The sequence below is a fragment of the Nerophis lumbriciformis genome, linkage group LG11 (genome assembly GCF_033978685.3).
Source record: "Nerophis lumbriciformis linkage group LG11, RoL_Nlum_v2.1, whole genome shotgun sequence".
Taxonomy (NCBI): domain Eukaryota; kingdom Metazoa; phylum Chordata; class Actinopteri; order Syngnathiformes; family Syngnathidae; genus Nerophis; species Nerophis lumbriciformis.
This window is the reverse complement of record NC_084558.2, coordinates 52509047-52533049: the sequence shown is the minus strand read 5'-3', so window position 1 is coordinate 52533049 and position 24003 is coordinate 52509047. Positions and strand designations below refer to the sequence as shown.

Below are 24003 nucleotides of genomic sequence, written 5' to 3'. Positions count from 1 at the left end.
AAGCTCTGCCCCTTTAATTAGTGAATACTAAATAATTTAACTTTAGCCTACTACTACAACCATATTATTTACCAGCAACATGAAGTGAAACAGAGGCAGAGGTGTCCTGCCACAGTCAGTCAACCTCCTCCTCCTCCTCCTCCTGCTGCTGCTGCTGAACAGGTCGCACCTGTGGTCCGAACTTGTAGGCCTACCTCCTCTCCAAGTCGAGCCCTTTTCAGCCGTTGAAAATATTTTTCTATACTCATCTGTGTGAAGGAGTGAACATCCAACATTAGAATTTATTACTAACGAGCAGAAGCGCTCTATGTACAGTGCCGTCTAACCTTAAGCGGCAGCAGCTCAACACATGCAGGGTTCAACGTTAAGGTTTTTTTCTACTTGCCTGACTTCTCAAATCTACTTGCCCCAATATTTGTACTTGTCCTGCCTAGGTTTTTTTCTTGCTGTGTAGTGCTCATGGCTTATATCTTAATAGAATCCTTCTCGTTGACTATTTACAGCACTACACAGTATTTATTATTATTATTATTATTATTATTATTATTATCTATAATTGCATTTAAATGGCATTGCATACATGTAAAATTAAATGCTATTTCACATTATTTGACCAGTAGCAGTTACACTCATCTGAACAGGTCAGCCACCTGTTTAAAGCCCAATCACAGTTGAAATCTTGAAATGAAGGGTCTTTGATGGCCAAAACATTAACCTGGACAACATTTTAACAGCTGGTTGGCTCAGATTTTATTATTTTCATTGCATTCACATGCTGCAGTGGACAGTGGACGATTTAGCTTCAGTCCATGTGTGTTTATTGACAACATGGTTATAACCTGGACACGTTAGCTCGTCGGTATTGTAACACGTGACTGTTACTACGAGCGTCTGCCCCGGGCCACGAGTCAAACAGCGGCGGTGTTAATGAAGCAGCGTCAGGCTGCTCACCGTCAGTGAAACGCTCGGTGAAATCACGGATTAACGTTAAATATATGACGAGCCGTGAGCGATGCAGCTATAACCTATCTACTAGTGATGGGTTGATGAGGCGTCATGAAGCGTTTTGACACATTGCAAAACTGTATTGATACTGTGTCACTAAATACTGACATCTGCTGGACATTAAAAATCCCTACAGGCAACCTATGGACCGACTCAACTGACACTGATTTTATGACCTAGTACAGTGGTTCTCAAATGGGGGTACGCGAACCCCTGGGGGTACTTGAAGGTATGCCAAGGGGTACGTGAGATTTTTTTTAAATATTCTAAAAATAGCAACAATTCAAAAATCCTTTATATATTTATTGAATAATACTTCAACAAAATATGAATGTAAGTTCATAAACTCAGTGAAGCACAAGCTCAGGTTTGTCACTAAAATGTCTGTCAAAAAGAAGTGTGAAAAGAAATGCAACAATGCAATATTCAGTGTTGACAGCTAGATTTTTTGTGGACATGTTCCATAAATATTGATGTTAAAGATTTATTTTTTTTGTGAAGAAATGTTTAGAATTAAGTTCATGAATCCAGATGGATCTCTAATACAATCCCCAAAGAGGGCACTTTAAGTTGATGATTACTTCTAGGTGTAGAAATCTTTATTTATAATTGAATCACTTGTTTATTTTTCAACAAGTTTTTAGTTATTTTTATATCTTTTTTTCCCAAATAATGCAAGAAAGACCACTACAAATGAGCAATATTTTGCACTGTTATACAATTTAATAAATCAGAAACTGATGACATAGTGCTGTATGGATAGTCGAATCTCGGATTCAGGAGGAACAGTGTGGTTTTCGTCCTGGTCGTGGAACTGTGGACCAGCTCTATACTCTCGGCAGGGTCCTTGAGGGTGCATGGGAGTTTGCCCAACCAGTCTACATGTGCTTTGTGGACTTGGAGAAGGCATTCGACCGTGTCCCTCGGGAAGTCCTGTGGGGAGTGCTCAGAGAGTATGGGGTTTCGGACTGTCTGATTGTGGCGGTCCGCTCCCTGTATTATCAGTGTCAGAGCTTGGTTCGCATTGCCGGCAGTAAGTCGGACACGTTTCCGGTGAGGGTTGGACTCCGCCAAGGCTGCCCTTTGTCACCGATTCTGTTCATAACTTTTATGGACAGAATTTCTAGGCGCAGTCAAGGCGTTGAGGGGATCTGGTTTGGTGGCTGCAGGATTAGGTCTCTGCTTTTTGCAGATGATTTGGTCCTGATGGCTTCATCTGGCCAGGATCTTCAGCTCTCACTGGATCGGTTCGCAGCTGAGTGTGAAGCGACTGGGATGAGAATCAGCACCTCCAAGTCCGAGTCCATGGTTCTCGCCCGGAAAAGGGTGGAGTGCCATCTCCGGGTTGGGGAGGAGATCTTGCCCCAAGTGGAGGAGTTCAAGTACCTCGGAGTCTTGTTCACGAGTGAGGGAAGAGTGGATCGTGAGGTCGACAGGCGGATCGGTGCGGCGTCTTCAGTAATGCGGACGCTGTATCGATCCGTTGTGGTGAAGAAGGAGCTGAGCCGGAAGGCAAAGCTCTCAATTTACCGGTCGATCTACGTTCCCATCCTCACCTATGGTCATGAGCTTTGGGTTATGACCGAAAGGACAAGATCACGGGTACAAGCGGCCGAAATGAGTTTCCTCCGCCGGGTGGCGGGTCTCTCCCTTAGAGATAGGGTGAGAAGCTCTGTCATCCGGGGGGAGCTCAAAGTAAAGCCGCTGCTCCTCCGCATCGAGAGGAGCCAGATGAGGTGGTTCGGGCATCTGGTCAGGATGCCACCCGAGCGCCTCCCTAAGGAGGTGTTTAGGGCATGTCCGACCGGTAGGAGGCCACGAGGAAGACCCAGGACACGTTGGGAAGACTATGTCTCCCGGCTGGCCTGGGAACGCCTCGGGATCCCCCGGGAGGAGCTGGACGAAGTGGCTGGGGAGAGGGAAGTCTGGGCTTCCCTGCTTAGGCTGCTGCCCCCGCGACCCGACCTCGGATAAGCGGAAGAAGATGGATGGATGGATGGATCTTTTTTTTTTCAACCAAAAATGCTTTGCTCTGATTAGGGGGTACTTGAATTTAAAAAAAAATCACAGGGGGTACATTGCTGAAAAAAGGTTGAGAACCACTGACCTAGTATATACAATAATATAAACCAAGTCATTGTATTTCATTTAGGATTATTTCATAACTTCATTTAAATAAAAATATATTTTTTGTCTTTTTTAGATACAGTCAAATAATGTGAACATGTATCATAACATGGAAATCTAAGAGAATGTGTTGTGAATGAGGATGCTTGTGGACCTGGAAATTATTATTTATTTATTTTTACACATTTTTATAAAAAAAAAAAACAGTTTTTCCAACGTATTCAATTTTAGACGCTTTCTCTTCTTAGTTATTATTTCTCCGGCTGTAGAAAAGAGCCGCTCACAGGGCACAGAGGAGGCGTCAGTGCGACACAGTTGGCGTATCGGTCACGTGACCAAAACAGCTCATGGTCGGTCACGTGACTTTCTAAAAGCGGTACGCGCACCGACACAGGGTTTCGCTCTATAAGCTCGACGCATGCGCCGATGCATCGGTGTTGCCGGACCCATCACTACTATCTACCTATAACACCTGTAAAAATGAAGCAATGCTACCACGCTAGCAAGCGTTAGCTAGCCGGCTATGAGCCACCAAGCTGCTAACTGTCGCCAAAAGGCAGCATTTAAGTTTTTTTCCCCATGGCATCCTGGATCAAGGCTTTCAGCAGCTTTTGGACGTTTGAGGTAGAAACGTAGGAAGCGCCATCTTTATGAAAAGTAGCCGGCGAGTATTTTGATTCCGTCCGTCTGTCCGTCCCTCTTCTTCTTCTTCTTCTTCTTCTGGCCCACCAGGTGAATTAAGTGCTATTGCATAGTGCATAGTAGGCTACCGCCACCTACTGCACCTGAGGTGTAACTACAAGCAACATTCACAGACAGTCCCATTGCTTTTATGAGCGGTCGACCGAGTCAAAAGCCGAAAAATCCATTTGTGGCGGACGTAATTCTTTCGTGGCGGGCCGCCACAAATAAATGAATGTGTGGGAAACACTGCAAGTTGTCTATTTTATTTAAGGTCTAAATGACAATAATAAACATATGTTTCATTTTTTGTTACGATAAAGACAATAGTAAAAAATTTTGTGGTCCCCTTTATTTAGAAAAGTATCAAAATACATCTTGGTACCGGTTCCGGCACCAAAATATTGGTATGGGGACAACACTAGTGCTTATATAGTTAGGGCCCGCCATGGCCCATTGCAAAAGGACTCCCACAGGGAGTCCTTATGCAATGGGACATAAGGACCTATTGTTTTTCTAAGGTTTTATTATTATTCTTTATTCTTTCTTTATTCTTCCGCAGCTTTGCGCACTACTTTCACCCCCTTAACATGCTTCAACACTCACCAAATTTGACGCACACATAAAAAAACGCGAACAAAACTCTTTGGTAAAAATACCAAACCCCAAAACTCAAAATTGCGCTCTAGCGCCCCCTACCAAGTAAACTTGTTCTAACTCCCCGTACGAATGTCGTAGAGACATGAAACAAAAACCTCTATGTAGGTCTCACTTAGACTTAAATTTTTTTAATTTATTTTCTCGGGCAAAAATCTACAGGAAGTTTGCTATTCCCCCTTCAACACTAAATTTTAGTAAAATCAGTCACTTTTGCCTCTTTCAGCTGTAATTTCACCCCCTTAACATTCTTCAAAACTCACCAAACTGAACGCACACATCAGGACTGGCAAAAACTGTGATCTAATAAAAAAACCTAACCCCAAATTCAAAATTTGCGCTCTACAGATTTTTTTTAATAAAACGGAGAAAAAACTGCTCCTCGGAAGAAAATAATTACAAAACTGCCTGTAACTCCCACTGGGAAGGTCGGATAGACATGAAACAAATACCTCTATGTAGGTCTCACTTAGACCTACATTTCATAAATTGACAACCCTCAGCAAAAATCAACAGGAATTTTTCTATTCCCCCTTCAAAACAACATTTTTGTAAAAACCGGTTACCTTCCTTCAAAATCTATCTCCTCTGAGCGCGTTTGTCGTTTCGCCTTCAAACTAACACAGGTGAGAGATAAAACCCTTGTGATTAAAAGTATAGATGGGATTTTTAATACCTGCTCCGGTTTTGATTTTATGACCCTTCAAAGACCCGCTGCGCTGATGCTCCTGCGGTGCTGTTTTTCTAAGATGGCTGCTTAACAGCAGGAAGCACCAACGTGCCCACACAATGCAGACAAGGTAGGTACACTACACAAAAGTCTTGGGACACTTCAGACTAAAAGTAGACAAAAGTATTGGGACACTTAGGACTAGCACCTGCCAAATACGCGGGCCCGTCCAACGCTGCTTGCAGCTTTAATTTGAAGTTGTTTTTTTACTATGTTTCCTTAAAAATGTGTTTACAGAAAGGCGAAGCAGTTTTGTGTTTTTGCATATCCTTCCCACAATAAGCGTCGCCCCCTAAAAGCCAGCGACGTGCGGTTCCTTGGCCATCCTTGGTGTGGGATTTGGACTCCACCGCAGAGAGAGAGAGAGAGAGAGAGTGTTTGGGGGGAGAAGCAGTGGGTTTGAGCGTGCAAGACGATAGGGATGAGTCACACTTGTGTAACATTTCCACTGTGTGTGTGTGGATTGTGTGACGTGGTGTCAAAGTCATCCCGAGTGCGGTTTAGGGTTTTGTTTTTCACCAAGAGGGTGAGCAGGTTTTGGGACGGTGAATACCCCACTTGTGACCTTTCACTCTTCCATCTAATCTGTGATCCACGACGCCTCCTTCCCCTTCCACTAATGACTCCACGGCACGCTAACCCCCGCCCCCACGCAAAACAAACCTGCCCCAGGAATTTCCCCCGACATGGCGGTCAAGAGCGAGGGAGTCACGTCTGCAGGAATCTCGGGTGTTGTTGTTGCAGCGGGAGCCCGCGCTGGCATCGGCCCCCACCCGATCCTATCTTTTACCCATTTGCACACGGTCCGAATCGTTGACCGAGTGATTTGAGTGTGACCCCTTGATGCCCCGCTGTCTCGTTGACAGCAGAACCGGCTCGCTTCCTTCCTTCCTGTCTGACTCACACTCTGCAAAGTACACTATATTGCCAAAAGTATTTGGCCACCTGCCTTGACTCACGTATGAACATGAAGTGCCATCCCATTCCTAACCCATAGGGTTCAATATGACCTTTTGCAGCTATTACAGCTTCAACTCTTCTGGGAAGGCTGTCCACAAGGTTGCTGTCAGAATAATTGTATAAAAGTTATCACACAACTTGTGATAACTTGCGGCCTGTGGTTACGATCCACTGGTGCTTACAAAGCTGTCTTTGATCTTATCAAGCTATAGGCGGACGGGCTTGTAAACCTCCACTGTGTGCGATGGAATGCGCCGTGGAGGTGTCGGTTTCTTTGATCTATTGTACTGCCAGAGGAAGGACCCCAAATCTAAAAGCAGAGAGGGGGCAAACCTGACACCGCTCCAAGCACCTTTTTGTTTGAACGGTTTATGACCCAGTGCAGCAGCTGTTTATGACCTCCTCCCCTTAGAAGCAGCTGCAGCTATGTAATCAGGAAATGCCCATATAAATGTGTGGAACCCTTTCCTGAGAGCGGCGGGGTGACACTGTACGAGGGTGCAGGGTGTCGGTTTCTTTGATCTATTGTACTGCCAGAGGAAGGACCCCAAATCTACAAGCAGAGAGGGGGCAAACCTGACACCGCTCCAAGCACCTTTTTGTTTGACCTGTTTATGACCCAGTGCAGCAGCTGTTTATCAATCAATCAATCAATCAATGTTTATTTATATAGCCCTAAATCACAAGTGTCTCAAAGGGCTGCACAAGCCACAACGACATCCTCGGTACAGAGCCCACATACGGGCAAGGAAAAACTCACCCCAGTGGGACGTCGATGTGAATGACTATGAGAAACCTTGGAGAGGACCGCATATGTGGGTAACCCCCCCACCCCCTCTAGGGGAGACCGAATGCAATGGATGTCGAGTGGGTCTGACATAATATTGTGAGAGTCCAGTCCATAGTGGATCCAACATAATAGTAAGAGTCCAGTCCATAGTGGATCTAACATAATAGTGAGAGTCCAGTCCATCGTGGATCTAACATAATAGTGTGAGAGTCCAGTCCATAGTGGATCTAACATAATATTGTGAGAGTCCAGTCCATAGTGGATCCAACATAATAGTAAGAGTCCAGTCCATAGTGGGGCCAGCAGGACACCATCCCGAGCGGAGACGGGTCAGCAGCTATGACCTCCTCCCCTTAGAAGCAGCCAGAGGAAGGACCCCAAATCTACAAGCAGAGAGGGGGCAAACCTGACACCGCTCCAAGCACCTTTTTGTTTGAACTGTTTATGACCCAGTGCAGCAGCTGTTTACGACCTCCTCCCCTTAGAAGCAGCTGCAGCTATGTAATCAGGAAATGCCCAAATAAATGAGGAGGCGTGTGGAACCCTTTCCTGAGAGCGGCGGGGTGACACTGTTCGAGGGTGCAGGTCGACGCGCTCTCCTCATGAGCTAAATTGAACCCTGTCTCTGTTTGACTCCTTGCTTCTTGTCTTGTTTAATAGATAGTTTGGTGTTTGAATTTGACAGTTGCGGAATGTGTTTATAGGAATTTTCCACCATTCTTCCAAAAGCGCATTGGTGAGGTCACACACTGATGTTGGTGGAGAAGGCCTGGCTCTCAGTCTCCGTTCTAATTCATCCCAAAGGTGTTCTATGGGGTTCAGGTCAGGACTCTGTGCAGGCCAGTCAAGTTCATCCACACCAGACTCTGTCATCCATGTCTTTATGGACAGTCATGTTGGAAGAAGAAGGGGCCCGCTCCGAACTGTTCCCACAAGGTTGGGAGCATGGAATTGTCCAAAATGTTTTGGTTTCCTGGAGCATTCAAAGTTCCTTTCACTGGAACTAAGGGGCCAAGCCCAACTCCTGAAAAACAACCCTGCACCATAATTCCTCCTTCACCAAATTTCACTCGGCACAATGCAGTCCGAAATGTAGCGTTCTCCTGGCAACCTCCAAACCCAGACTGGTCCATCAGATTGCCAGATGGAAAAGCGTGATTCATCAGTCCAGAGAAGGCGTCTCCACTGCTCTAGAGTCCAGTGGCGACGTGCTTTACACCACTGCATCCCACGCTTTGCATTGGACTTGGTGATGTATGGCTTAGATGCAGCTGCCCGGCCATGAAAACCCATTTCTTTGAAGCTCTCTGCGTACATGAAGTTTGGAGCTGTGTAGCAAGTGACTGTGCAGAAAGCCTTTGCACTATGCTGACCTCTCTGTCAGTTTACGTGGCCTACCACTTGGTGGCTGAGTTGCTGTTGTTCCCAAACTCTTCACTTTTCTTATAATAAAGTTGACTTTGGAATATTTAGGAGCGAGGACATTTCACGACTGGATTTATTTTAATCTGAATGTCATTTAAGTTTTGGGTTAGTGTCTTTTTCAGTGTTCAACCAAACAGACCATCTCAAAAACAGATCAGAATGTACATGAAAACACAAAAAGTGGGATTTTGCATATGAGCAATAAAAGAGTGAATATTGAGAGGATATAAACGCTGTTTCTCATCTTCTATCATCCAGCAAGCATGCGGCCAAACATAAATGCCAAGGGTAAAAAAAAACCTGATATAAAGTCCCTGTTGTGCAGAACTTTGCTGTAGAAACGTTATGTTAGGCGTGCGCTTACAAGAACAAAGATGACTAATTGTGTGAATGTTCCAGAACATTCACACATGTTTTCTAAACCAAAATTCATCTCTTTATTCTTCTTCTTCTCCACATTTTGGCGCGCTCTACCATCCACATTTTTCCCCTCGATTCAAAGCGTTCCAACTTCAAACTGTTCAGCCTATTCTGGAATCGCGGGCTTTCTCTTGACAAGTTCCCAGAATTCTCAGATTTCCCAGAATTCCAGGTTTTCTGGGACATTTTTCCCATTCAAAATGAATTGGCCATTTTTCAAACTTCCACCATATCCACATTTTTCAACCAATTCAAAGCATTCCCCCTTCAACACATTCCACTTATCCTGGACATTCAAACTATCATTTTTACAAGTTGAAAACATTCCAGGAATTCTCATAATTCCCAGTCTTCCAAACCCTATTTTCACCCTTTTTTCTGGCGGCGACTCCTCCAACATTTTTCAACCCTCTTCAACCGTCAAAACATTCCTCTTCATCAGGACAAAAAAACAAAGTTGTTTTTTGACCTGGAAACATTCACGGTTTTTCCCAAATTCCAGGAATTCCGTAATACCATTTATGAATTGGAAAATGTTACTACTTCAACATTTCTTCGACCATTTGAAAAATTCCAACACCAACCAAACCACATTTTTTTTTACCATTTTCATAAAATTCCCATTGAAAAGAATGTGACATTTTTCAAAGTTCCACAACTCCCACATTTTTTATCCGATTCAAAGCGTTCCAACTTCAAACTATTCAGCCTATTCGGGAATCGCGGTCTTTCCCTTGACAAGTTCCAAAAATTCCCAGATTACCCAGAATTCCAGGTTTTCCAGGGCATTTTTCCCATTCAAAATGAATTGGCCATTTTTCAAACTTCCACCATTTCCACATTTTTCAACCAATTCAAATCATTCCCCCTTCAACACATTCCACTCATCCTGGACATTCAAACTATCATTTTTACAAGTTGAAAACATTCCAGGAATTCTCATAATTCCCAGTCTTCCAAACCCTATTTTCACCCTTTTTTCTGGCGACTCCTCCTCCAACATTTTTCAACCCTCTTCAACCGTCAAAACATTCCTCTTCATCAGGACAAAAAAACAAAGTTGTTTTTTGACCTGGAAACATTCACGGTTTTTCCCAAATTCCAGGAATTCCGTAATACCATTTATGAATTGGAAAATGTTACTACTTCAACATTTCTTCGACCATTTGAAAAATTCCAACACCAACCAAACCACATTTTTTTTTACCATTTTCATAAAATTCCCATTGAAAATAATTTGACATTTTTCAAAGTTCCACAACTCCCACATTTTATATCCGATTCAAAGCGTTCCAACTTCAAACTATTCAGCCTATTCGGGAATCGTGGGCTTTCCCTTGACAAGTTCCAAAAATTCCCAGATTACCCAGAATTCCAGGTTTTCCAGGGCATTTGTCCCATTCAAAATGAATTGGCCATGTTTCAAACTTCCACCATTTCTACATTTTTCAACCAATTCAAAGCATTCCCCCTTCAACACATTCCACTTATCCTGGACATTCAAACTATCATTTTTACAAGTTGAAAACATTCCAGCAATTCTCATAATTCCCAGTCTTCCAAACTCTATTTTCACCCTTTTTTCTGGCGACTCCTCCTCCAACATTTTTCAACCCTCTTCAACCGTCAAAACATTCCTCTTAATCAGGACAAAAAAACAAAGTTGTTTTTTGACCTGGAAACATTCACGGTTTTTCCCAAATTCCAGGAATTCCGTAATACCATTTATGAATTGGAAAATGTTACTACTTCAACATTTCTTCGACCATTTGAAAAATTCCAACACCAACCAAACCACTTTTTTTTTTACCATTTTCATAAAATTCCCATTGAAAAGAATGTGACATTTTTCAAAGTTCCACAACTCCCACATTTTTTATCCGATTCAAAGCGTTCCAACTTCAAACTATTCAGCCTATTCGGGAATCGCGGTCTTTCCCTTGACAAGTTCCAAAAATTCCCAGATTACCCAGAATTCCAGGTTTTCCAGGGCATTTTTCCCATTCAAAATGAATTGGCCATTTTTCAAACTTCCACCATTTCCACATTTTTCAACCAATTCAAATCATTCCCCCTTCAACACATTCCACTCATCCTGGACATTCAAACTATCATTTTTACAAGTTGAAAACATTCCAGGAATTCTCATAATTCCCAGTCTTCCAAACCCTATTTTCACCCTTTTTTCTGGCGACTCCTCCTCCAACATTTTTCAACCCTCTTCAACCGTCAAAACATTCCTCTTCATCAGGACAAAAAAACAAAGTTGTTTTTTGACCTGGAAACATTCACGGTTTTTCCCAAATTCCAGGAATTCCGTAATACCATTTATGAATTGGAAAATGTTACTACTTCAACATTTCTTCGACCATTTGAAAAATTCCAACACCAACCAAACCACATTTTTTTTTACCATTTTCATAAAATTCCCATTGAAAATAATTTGACATTTTTCAAAGTTCCACAACTCCCACATTTTATATCCGATTCAAAGCGTTCCAACTTCAAACTATTCAGCCTATTCGGGAATCGTGGGCTTTCCCTTGACAAGTTCCAAAAATTCCCAGATTACCCAGAATTCCAGGTTTTCCAGGGCATTTGTCCCATTCAAAATGAATTGGCCATGTTTCAAACTTCCACCATTTCTACATTTTTCAACCAATTCAAAGCATTCCCCCTTCAACACATTCCACTTATCCTGGACATTCAAACTATCATTTTTACAAGTTGAAAACATTCCAGCAATTCTCATAATTCCCAGTCTTCCAAACTCTATTTTCACCCTTTTTTCTGGCGACTCCTCCTCCAACATTTTTCAACCCTCTTCAACCGTCAAAACATTCCTCTTAATCAGGACAAAAAAACAAAGTTGTTTTTTGACCTGGAAACATTCACGGTTTTTCCCAAATTCCAGGAATTCCGTAATACCATTTATGAATTGGAAAATGTTACTACTTCAACATTTCTTCGACCATTTGAAAAATTCCAACACCAACCAAACCACTTTTTTTTTTACCATTTTCATAAAATTCCCATTGAAAAGAATTTGACATTTTTCAAAGTTCCACAACTCCCACATTTTATATCCGATTCAAAGCGTTCCAACTTCAAACTATTCAGCCTATGCGGGAATCGCGGGCTTTCCCTTGACAAGTTCCAAAAATTCCCAGATTACCCAGAATTCCAGGTTTTCCAGGGCATTTGTCCCATTCAAAATGAATTGGCCATTTTTCAAACTTCCACCATTTCCACATTTTTCAACCAATTCAAAGCATTCCCCCTTCAACACATTCCACTTATCCTGGACATTCAAACTATCATTTTTACAAGTTGAAAACATTCCAGCAATTCTCATAATTCCCAGTCTTCCAAACTCTATTTTCACCCTTTTTTCTGGCGGCGACTCCTCCAACATTTTTCAACCCTCTTCAACCGTCAAAACATTCCTCTTAATCAGGACAAAAAAACAAAGTTGTTTTTTGACCTGGAAACATTCACGGTTTTTCCCAAATTCCAGGAATTCCGTAATACCATTTATGAATTGAAAAATGTTGTTACTACTTCAACATTTCTTCGACCATTTGAAAAATTCCAACACCAACCAAACCACATTTTTTTACCATTTTCATAAAATTCCCATTGAAAAGAATGTGACATTTTTTCAAAGTTCCACAACTCCCACATTTTTTATCCGATTCAAAGCGTTCCAACTTCAAACTGTTCAGCCTATTCTGGAATCGCGGGCTTTCTCTTGACAAGTTCCCAGAATTCTCAGATTTCCCAGAATTCCAGGTTTTCTGGGACATTTTTCCCATTCAAAATGAATTGGCCATTTTTCAAACTTCCACCATTTCCACATTTTTCAACCAATTCAAAGCATTCCCCCTTCAACACATTCCACTTATCCTGGACATTCAAACTATCATTTTTACAAGTTGAAAACATTCCAGGAATTCTCATAATTCCCAGTCTTCCAAACCCTATTTTCACCCTTTTTTCTGGCGACTACTCCTCCCACACTTTTCAACCCTCTTCAACCGTCAAAACATTCCTCTTCATCAGGACAAAAAAACAAAGTTGTTTTTTGACCTGGAAACATTCACGGTTTTTCCCAAATTCCAGGAATTCCGTAATACCATTTATGAATTGGAAAATGTTACTACTTCAACATTTCTTCGACCATTTGAAAAATTCCAACACCAACCAAACCACATTTTTTTACCATTTTCATAAAATTCCCATTGAAAAGAATTTGACATTTTTCAAAGTTCCACAACTCCCACATTTTATATCCGATTCAAAGCGTTCCAACTTCAAACTATTCAGCCTATTCGGGAATCGCGGGCTTTCCCTTGACAAGTTCCAAAAATTCCCAGATTACCCAGAATTCCAGGTTTTCCAGGGCATTTGTGCCATTCAAAATGAATTGGCCATGTTTCAAACTTCCACCATTTCTACATTTTTCAACCAATTCAAAGCATTCCCCCTTCAACACATTCCACTCATTCTGGACATTCAAACTATCATTTTTACAAGTTGAAAACATTCCAGCAATTCTCATAATTCCCAGTCTTCCAAACTCTATTTTCACCCTTTTTTCTGGCGACTCCACCTCCAACATTTTTCAACCCTCTTCAACCGTCAAAACATTCCTCTTAATCAGGACAAAAAAACAAAGTTGTTTTTTGACCTGGAAACATTCACGGTTTTTCCCAAATTCCAGTAATTCCGTAATACCATTTATGAATTGGAAAATGTTACTACTTCAACATTTCTTCGACCATTTGAAAAATTCCAACACCAACCAAACCACATTTTTTTACCATTTTCATAAAATTCCCATTGAAAAGAATTTGACATTTTTCAAAGTTCCACAACTCCCACATTTTATATCCGATTCAAAGCGTTCCAACTTCAAACTATTCAGCCTATTCGGGAATCGCGGGCTTTCCCTTGACAAGTTCCAAAAATTCCCAGATTACCCAGAATTCCAGGTTTTCCAGGGCATTTGTCCCATTCAAAATGAATTGGCCATGTTTCAAACTTCCACCATTTCTACATTTTTCAACCAATTCAAAGCATTCCCCCTTCAACACATTCCACTCATCCTGGACATTCAAACTATCATTTTTACAAGTTGAAAACATTCCAGCAATTCTCATAATTCCCAGTCTTCCAAACTCTATTTTCACCCTTTTTTCTGGCGACTCCTCCTCCAACATTTTTCAACCCTCTTCAACCGTCAAAACATTCCTCTTAATCAGGACAAAAAAACAAAGTTGTTTTTTGACCTGGAAACATTCACGGTTTTTCCCCAAATTCCAGGAATTCCGTAATACCATTTATGAATTGGAAAATGTTACTATTTCCACATTTCTTCGACCATTTGAAACATTTCTAAGGAATTTCATAACTTAGAAATTCCAACACCAACCAAACCAAATGTTTTACCATTTTCATAAAATTCCCATTGAAAAGAATGTGACATTTTTCAAAGTTCCACAACTCCCACATTTTATATCCGATTCAAAGCGTTCCAACTTCAAACTATTCAGCCTATTCGGGAATCGCGGGCTTTCCCTTGACAAGTTCCAAAAATTCCCAGATTACCCAGAATTCCAGGTTTTCCAGGGCATTTGTCCCATTCAAAATGAATTGGCCATTTTTCAAACTTCCACCATTTCCACATTTTTCAACCAATTCAAAGCATTCCCCCTTCAACACATTCCACTCATCCTGGACATTCAAACTATCATTTTTACAAGTTGAAAACATTCCAGGAATTCTCATAATTCCCAGTCTTCCAAACTCTATTTTCACCCTTTTTTTGTGGCGACTCCTCCTCCAACATTTTTCAACCCTCTTCAACCGTCAAAACATTCCTCTTAATCAGGACAAAAAAACAAAGTTGTTTTTTGACCTGGAAACATTCGCGGTTTTCCCCAAATTCCAGGAATTCCGTAATACCATTTATGAATTGGAAAATGTTACTACTTCAACATTTCTTCAACCATTTGAAAAATTCCAACACCAACCAAACCAAATGTTTTACCATTTTCATAAAATTCCCATTGAAAAGAATGTGACATTTTTCAAAGTTCCACAACTCCCACATTTTTTATCCGATTCAAAGCGTTCCAACTTCAAACTATTCAGCCTATTCGGGAATCGCGGGCTTTCCCTTGACAAGTTCCAAAAATTCCCAGATTTCCAGGTTTTCCAGGGCATTTGTCCCATTCAAAGTGAATTGGCCATTTTTCAAACTTCCACCATTTTCACATTTTTCAACCTATTCCAACCGTTCCACCTACAACACATTCCACCATCCGAGACATTCAAACTACCATTTCTACAAGTTCATAAAATTCCAGGACTTCCCAGTTTTCTAAACCCTATTTTCACCCTTTTTTCTGTCGACTACTCCTCCCACATTTTTCAACCCACTTCAACCATCAAAACATTGCTCTCAATTAGGACAAAAAAAACCCAAAATTCCAGGAATTCCGTAATACCGTTTCTGAATTGAAAAATGTTACTCCTTCAACATTTCTTCGACGATTTAAAAAATTCCAACACCAACCAGAACATTCAAATTTTTTACCATTTTCAAAAAAATTCCCTTTATGAAATTCCCATTGAAAAGAATGGAACATTTTTCAAAGTTCCACAACTCCCACATTTTTTTATCCAATTTAAACCATTCTAACTTCAAAATATTCAGCCTGTTCAGTAATTGTGTGCTCCCTTTCAACATTTTTTTTAAAAATTCCCGGATTTCCTGGAATTCCCAGTTTTTAGAACCACTTTTCCCGATTCAAAATGAATTATCCATTTTTCAAACGTCCACAATTCCCACATTTTCCAACCAATTCAATTAAACACATTCAATTCATCCTGGAAATTCAAACAACCATTTTTCCACGTTCAACAAATTTCCAGGAATTCCTGTTTTTTCTAATCTTATTTCCAACCCTTTTTAGTGTGATGACTCTTTTCACATTATTCATCCCACTTCAACCGTTCCACTGTCAATACATCCCTCTTAATCAGGACAAAAAAAACCAAAAAATTTGAAATGGAAAAATTCAATTTTCACGAAATTCCAGGAATTCCGTAATACCATTTCTGAATTAAAAATCTTACTACTTCAACATTTCTCGACCGTTTTGAAAAATTCCAACACCAACCATTTCAACTCATTCAGAACATTCAAATTGTTAACATTTTCAAAAAAAATCCCTTTATGAAATTCCCATTGAAAAGAATGGGACATTTTTCAAAGTTCCACAACTCCTACATTTTTCATCCAATTCAATCCATTCTAACATCAAAATATTCAACCTGTTCAGGAATTGTGTGATCTCTTTCAACAATTATTTTAAAAAATTCCCGGATTTCCCAGTTTTTAGAACCATTTTCCCCATTCAAAATGAAAAATCCATTTTCCCAAACGTCCACAATTCCCACATTTTTCAACCGATTCAAACCATTCCACCTTCAACACATTCAACTCATCCTGGAAATTCAAACAACCATTTTGCCACGGTCAACAAATTTCCAGGAATTCCTGTTTTTTTCTAACCTTATTTCCAACCTTATTTTAGTCGATGACTCCTTTCACATTTTTCAACCGTTCCACTATCAAAACATTCCTCTGGGTCAAGAACTTGAAAAATTCCCGGTTTTCCCGAAATTCCATAACACCATTTTTCAATTAAAAAACTGTTACTACTTCAACATTTCTTGACCGATTTAAACAATTCCAACACCAACCAATTCATCTCATTCATGCTCCTAATCATGTTCAATAAAATCCACACTTTACCAAAATTCCCAAATTTCCAGGAAATTCCCATTGAAAAGAATGGGACATTTTTCAAAGTTCCACAACCCACATTTTTTTATCCGATTCAAACCGCTCCAACTTCAAAATATTCAGCCTGTTCAGGAATTGTGTGCTCCCTTTCAACAATTATTTTTAAAAATTCCTGGATTTCCCAGTTTTTAGAACCATTTTCCCCATTCAAAATGAAGTATCCATTTTTCAAACGTTCACAATTCCCACATTTTTCAACCGATTCAAACCATTCCACCTTCAACTCCATCCTGGAAATTCAAACAACCATTTTTCCACGTTCAACAAATTTCCAGGAATTCCTGTTTTTTCTAACCTTATTTCCAACCTTTTTTTTTAGTGCGATGACTCCTTTCACATTTTTCAACCGTTCCACTGTCAAAACATTCCTCTGGTTTAAGAACTTGAAAAATTCCCGGTTTTCCCGAAATTCCACAATACCATTTTTCAATTAAAAAACTGTTACTACTTCAACATTTCTTGACAGATTTAAACAATTCCAACATCAACCAATACAGCTCATTCATGCTCCTAATCATTTTCAATAAAATCCCCACTTTACCAAAAATTCCCAAATTTCCAGGAAGTTCCCATTGAAATGAATGGGACATTTTTCCAAGTTGCACAATTCCCACATTTTTCAACCTATTCAAACCATTCCAACTTCAAAATATTCAGCCTGTTCGGGAATTGTGTGCTCCCTTTCAACAATTATTTTTTTTAAATTCCAGGATTTCCCAGTTTTTAGAACCATTTTCCCCATTCAAAATGAAGTATCCATTTTTCAAACGTTCACAATTCCCACATTTTTCAACCTATTCAAACCATTCCAACTTCAAAATATTCAGCCTGTTCAGGAATTTTTTTTTTAATTCCAGGATTTCCTGGAATTCCCAGTTTTTAGAACCATTTTCCCCATTCAAAATGAAATATCCATTTTTCAAACGTTCACAATTCCCACATTTTTCAACTGATTCAAACCATTCCACCTTCAACACATTCAACTCATCCTGGAAATTCAAACAACCATTTTTCCACATTCGACAAATTTCCAGGAATTCCTGTTTTTTTTTTATCTAACCTTATTTCCAACCTTTTTAGAGCAACGACCCCTTCCACATTTTTCAACCCATTTCAACCGTTCCACTGTCAAAACATTCCTCTTAGTCAGGACAAAAAAACAAGTTGGTTTAAGAACTTGAAAAATTCCCGGTTTTCCCGAAATTCCATTTTTCAATTAAAAAACTGTTACTACTTCAACATTTCTTGACCGATTTAAACAATTCCAACATCAACCAATTCAGCTCATTCATGCTCCTAATCATTTTCAATAAAATCCCCACTTTACCAAAAATTCCCAAATTTCCAGGAAGTTCCCATTGAAATGAATGGGACATTTTTTCAAGTTGCACAATTCCCACATTTTTCAACCTATTCAAACCATTCCAACTTCAAAATATTCAGCCTGTTCAGGAATTGTGTGCTCCCTTTCAACAATTATTTTTTTAAATTCCCGGATTTCCTGGAATTCCCAGTTTTTAGAACCATTTTCCCCATTCAAAATGAAGTATCCATTTTTCAAACGTTAACAATTCCCACATTTTTCAACCGATTTAAACTATTCCACCTTCAACACATTCAACTCATCCTGGAAATTCAAACAACCATTTTTCCACATTCGACAAATTTCCAGGAATTCCTGTTTTTTTTAATCTAACCTTATTTCCAACCTTTTTAGAGCGACGACCCCTTCCACATTTTTCAACCCATTTCAACCGTTCCACTGTCAAAACATTCCTCTTAGTCAGGACAAAAAACAAGTTGGTTTAAGAACTTGAAAAATTCCCGGTTTTCCCGAAATTCCATTTTTCAATTAAAAAACTGTTACTACTTTAACATTTCTTGACCGATTTAAACAATTCCAACATCAACCAATTCAGCTCATTCATGCTCCTAATCATTTTCAATAAAATCCCCACTCTACCAAAAATTCCCAAATTTCCAGGAAGTTCCCATTGAAATGAATGGGACATTTTTCCAAGTTGCACAATTCCCACATTTTTCAACCTATTCAAACCATTCCAACTTCAAAATATTCAGCCTGTTCAGGAATTGTGTGCTCCCCTTCAACAATTATTTTTTTTAAATTCCAGGATTTCCTGGAATTCCCAGTTTTTAGAACCATTTTCCCCATTCAAAATGAAGTATCCATTTTTCAAACGTTCACAATTCCCACATTTTTCAACCGATTTAAACCATTCCACCTTCAACACATTCAACTCATCCTGGAAATTCAAACAACCATTTTTCCACATTCGACAAATTTCCAGGAATTCCTGTTTTTTTTAATCTAACCTTATTTCCAACCTTTTTAGAGCGACGACCCCTTCCACATTTTTCAACCCATTTCAACCGTTCCACTGTCAAAACATTCCTCTTAGTCAGGACAAAAAAACAAGTTGGTTTAAGAACTTGAAAAATTCCCGGTTTTCCCGAAATTCCATTTTTCAATTAAAAAACTGTTACTACTTCAACATTTCTTGACCGATTTAAACAATTCCAACATCAACCAATTCAGCTCATTCATGCTCCTAATCATTTTCAATAAAATCCACACTCTACCAAAAATTCCCAAATTTCCAGGAAGTTCCCATTGAAATGAATGGGACATTTTTCCAAGTTGCACAATTCCCACATTTTTCAACCTATTCAAACCATTCCAACTTCAAAATATTCAGCCTGTTCAGGAATTGTGTGCTCCCTTTCAACAATTATTATTTTTTAATTCCCGGATTTCCCAGTTTTTAGAACCATTTTCCCCATTCAAAATGAAGTGTCCATTTTTCAAACGTTCACAATTCCCACATTTTTCAACCTATTCAAACCATTCCAACTTCAAAATATTAAGCCTGTTCAGGGATTGTGTGCTCCCTTTCAACAATTATTTTTTTAAATTCCAGGATTTCCTGGAATTCCCAGTTTTTAGAACCATTTTCCCCATTCAAAATGAAGCATCCATTTTTCAAACGTTCACATCTCCCACATTTTTCAACCGATTTAAACCATTCCACCTTCAACACATTCAACTCATCCTGGAAATTCAAACAACCATTTTTCCACATTCGACAAATTTCCAGGAATTCCTGTTTTTTTTAATCTAACCTTATTTCCAACCTTTTTAGAGCGACGACCCCTTCCACATTTTTCAACCCATTTCAACCGTTCCACTGTCAAAACATTCCTCTTAGTCAGGACAAAAAAACAAGTTGGTTTAAGAACTTGAAAAATTCCCGGTTTTCCCGAAATTCCATTTTTCAATTAAAAAACTGTTACTACTTTAACATTTCTTGACCGATTTAAACAATTCCAACATCAACCAATTCAGCTCATTCATGCTCCTAATCATTTTCAATAAAATCCCCACTCTACCAAAAATTCCCAAATTTCCAGGAAGTTCCCATTGAAATGAATGGGACATTTTTCCAAGTTGCACAATCCCCACATTTTTCAACCTATTCAAACCATTCCAACTTCAAAATATTCAGCCTGTTCAGGAATTGTGTGCTCCCTTTCAACAATTATTATTTTTTAATTCCCGGATTTCCCAGTTTTTAGAACCATTTTCCCCATTCAAAATGAAGTATCCATTTTTCAAACGTTCACAATTCCCACATTTTTCAACCGATTTCAACCATTCCACCTTCAACACATTCAACTCATCCTGGAAATTCAAACAACCATTTTTCCACATTCGACAAATTTCCAGGAATTCCTGTTTTTTTTAATCTAACCTTATTTCCAACCTTTTTAGAGCGACGACCCCTTCCACATTTTTCAACTCATTTCAACCGTTCCACTGTCAAAACATTCCTCTTAGTCAGGACAAAAAACCAAGTTGGTTTAAGACCTTGAAAAATTCCCGGTTTTCCCGAAATTCCATTTTTCAATTAAAAAACTGTTACTACTTTAACATTTCTTGACCGATTTAAACAATTCCAACATCAACCAATTCAGCTCATTCATGCTCCTAATCATTTTCAATAAAATCCCCACTCTACCAAAAATTCCCAAATTTCCAGGAAGTTCCCATTGAAATGAATGGGACATTTTTCCAAGTTGCACAATTCCCACATTTTTCAACCTATTCAAACCATTCCAACTTCAAAATATTCAGCCTGTTCAGGGATTGTGTGCTCCCTTTCCACAATTTTTTTTTTAATTCCAGGATTTCCTGGAATTCCCAGTTTTTAGAACCATTTTCCCCATTCAAAATGAAGTATCCATTTTTCAAACGTTCACAATCCCCACATTTTTCAACCTATTCAAACCATTCCAACTTCAAAATATTCAGCCTGTTCAGGAATTGTGTGCTCCCTTTCAACAATTATTATTTTTTAATTCCCGGATTTCCTGGAATTCCCAGTTTTTAGAACCATTTTCCCCATTCAAAATGAAGTATCCATTTTTCAAACGTTAACAATTCCCACATTTTTCAACCGATTTTAACTATTCCACCTTCAACACATTCAACTCATCCTGGAAATTCAAACAACCATTTTTCCACATTCGACAAATTTCCAGGAATTCCTGTTTTTTTTTATCTAACCTTATTTCCAACCTTTTTAGAGCGACGACCCCTTTAACATTTTTCAACCCATTTCAACCGTTCCACTGTCAAAACATTCCTCTTAGTCAGGACAAAAAACCAAGTTGGTTTAAGACCTTGAAAAATTCCCGGTTTTCCCGAAATTCCATTTTTCAATTAAAAAACTGTTACTACTTTAACATTTCTTGACCGATTTAAACAATTCCAACATCAACCAATTCAGCTCATTCATGCTCCTAATCATTTTCAATAAAATCCCCACTCTACCAAAAATTCCCAAATTTCCAGGAAGTTCCCATTGAAATGAATGGGACATTTTTCCAAGTTGCACAATTCCCACATTTTTCAACCTATTCAAACCATTCCAACTTCAAAATATTCAGCCTGTTCAGGAATTGTGTGCTCCCTTTCAACAATTATTATTTTTTAATTCCCGGATTTCCCAGTTTTTAGAACCATTTTCCCCATTCAAAATGAAGTATCCATTTTTCAAACGTTCACAATTCCCACATTTTTCAACCGATTTAAACTATTCCACCTTCAACACATTCAACTCATCCTGGAAATTCAAACAACCACTTTTCCACATTCGACAAATTTCCAGGAATTCCTGTTTTTTTTTTATCTAACCTTATTTCCAACCTTTTTAGAGCGACGACCCCTTCCACATTTTTCAACCCATTTCAACCGTTCCACTGTCAAAACATTCCTCTTAGTCAGGACAAAAAAACAAGTTGGTTTAAGAACTTGAAAAATTCCCGGTTTTCCCGAAATTCCATTTTTCAATTAAAAAACTGTTACTACTTTAACATTCCTTGACCGATTTAAACAATTCTAACACCGACCAATCTCATTCTGAACATTCATGCTCTTAATCCTTTTCAAAATAACATTTCCCAAAATTTAAAAAAATTCCAGGAGGTTCCCATTGAAATGAATGGGACATTTTTTAAAGTTGCACAATTCCCACATTTTTCAACCTATTCAAACCATTCCAACTTCAAAATATTCAGCCTGTTCAGGAATTGTGTGCTCCCTTTCAACAATTATTTTTTTAAATTCCCGGATTTCCTGGAATTCCCAGTTTTTAGAACCATTTTCCCCATTCAAAATGAAGTATCCATTTTTCAAACGTTAACAATTCCCACATTTTTCAACCGATTTAAACTATTCCACCTTCAACACATTCAACTCATCCTGGAAATTCAAACAACCATTTTTCCACATTCGACAAATTTCCAGGAATTCCTGTTTTTTTTTTTATCTAACCTTATTTCCAACCTTTTTAGAGCGACGACCCCTTTAACATTTTTCAACCCATTTCAACCGTTCCACTGTCAAAACATTCCTCTTAGTCAGGACAAAAAACCAAGTTGGTTTAAGACCTTGAAAAATTCCCGGTTTTCCCGAAATTCCATTTTTCAATTAAAAAACTGTTACTACTTTAACATTTCTTGACCGATTTAAACAATTCTAACACCGACCAATCTCATTCTGAACATTCATGCTCTTAATCCTTTTCAAAATAAAGTTTCCCAAAATTAAAAAAATTCCAGGAAGTTCCCATTGAAATGAATGGGACATTTTTCCAAGTTGCACAATTCCCACATTTTTCCAACCTATTCAAACCATTCCAACTTCAAAATATTCAGCCTGTTCAGAAATTGTGTGCTCCCTTTCAACAATTATTTTTTTAAATTCCCGGATTTCCTGGAATTCCCAGTTTTTAGAACCATTTTCCCCATTCAAAATGAAGTATCCATTTTTCAAACGTTCACAATACCCACATTTTTCAACCGATTCAAACCATTCCACATTCAACACATTCAACTCATCCTGGAAATTCAAACAACCATTTTTCCACATTCGACAAATTTCCAGGAATTCCTGTTTTTTTTAATCTAACCTTATTTCCAACCTTTTTAGAGCGACGACCCCTTCCACATTTTTCAACCCATTTCAACCGTTCCACTGTCAAAACATTCCTCTTAGTCAGGACAAAAAACAAGTTGGTTTAAGAACTTGAAAAATTCCCGGTTTTCCCGAAATTCCATTTTTCAATTAAAAAACTGTTACTACTTTAACATTTCTTGACCGATTTAAACAATTCCAACATCAACCAATTCAGCTCATTCATGCTCCTAATCATTTTCAATAAAACCCCCACTTTACCAAAAATTCCCAAATTTCCAGGAAGTTCCCATTGAAATGAATGGGACATTTTTCCAAGTTGCACAATTCCCACATTTTTCAACCTATTCAAACCATTCCAACTTCAAAATATTCAGCCTGTTCAGGAATTGTGTGCTCCCTTTCAACAATTATTTTTTTAAATTCCCGGATTTCCTGGAATTCCCAGTTTTTAGAACCATTTTCCCCATTCAAAATGAAGTATCCATTTTTCAAACGTTCACAATTCCCACATTTTTCAACCGATTCAAACCATTCCACATTCAACACATTCAACTCATCCTGGAAATTCAAACAACCATTTTTCCACATTCGAAAAATTTCCAGGAATTCCTGTTTTTTTTATCTAACCTTATTTCCAACCTTTTTAGAGCGACGACCCCTTTAACATTTTTCAACCCATTTCAACCGTTCCACTGTCAAAACATTCCTCTTAGTCAGGACAAAAAACCAAGTTGGTTTAAGACCTTGAAAAATTCCCGGTTTTCCCGAAATTCCATTTTTCAATTAAAAAACTGTTACTACTTTAACATTTCTTGACCGATTTAAACAATTCT

The 24003-nt window shown here is 38.9% G+C and overlaps 1 protein-coding gene across 1 annotated transcript in view; it reads right to left on the bottom strand.

Moving 5' to 3' along the window:
- The window catches only part of LOC133610217 (aryl hydrocarbon receptor-like), a 55534-nt gene that overhangs the window by 18084 nt on the left and 13447 nt on the right, over nt 1-24003 (bottom strand). The gene's annotated exons all lie outside the window — the stretch shown is intronic.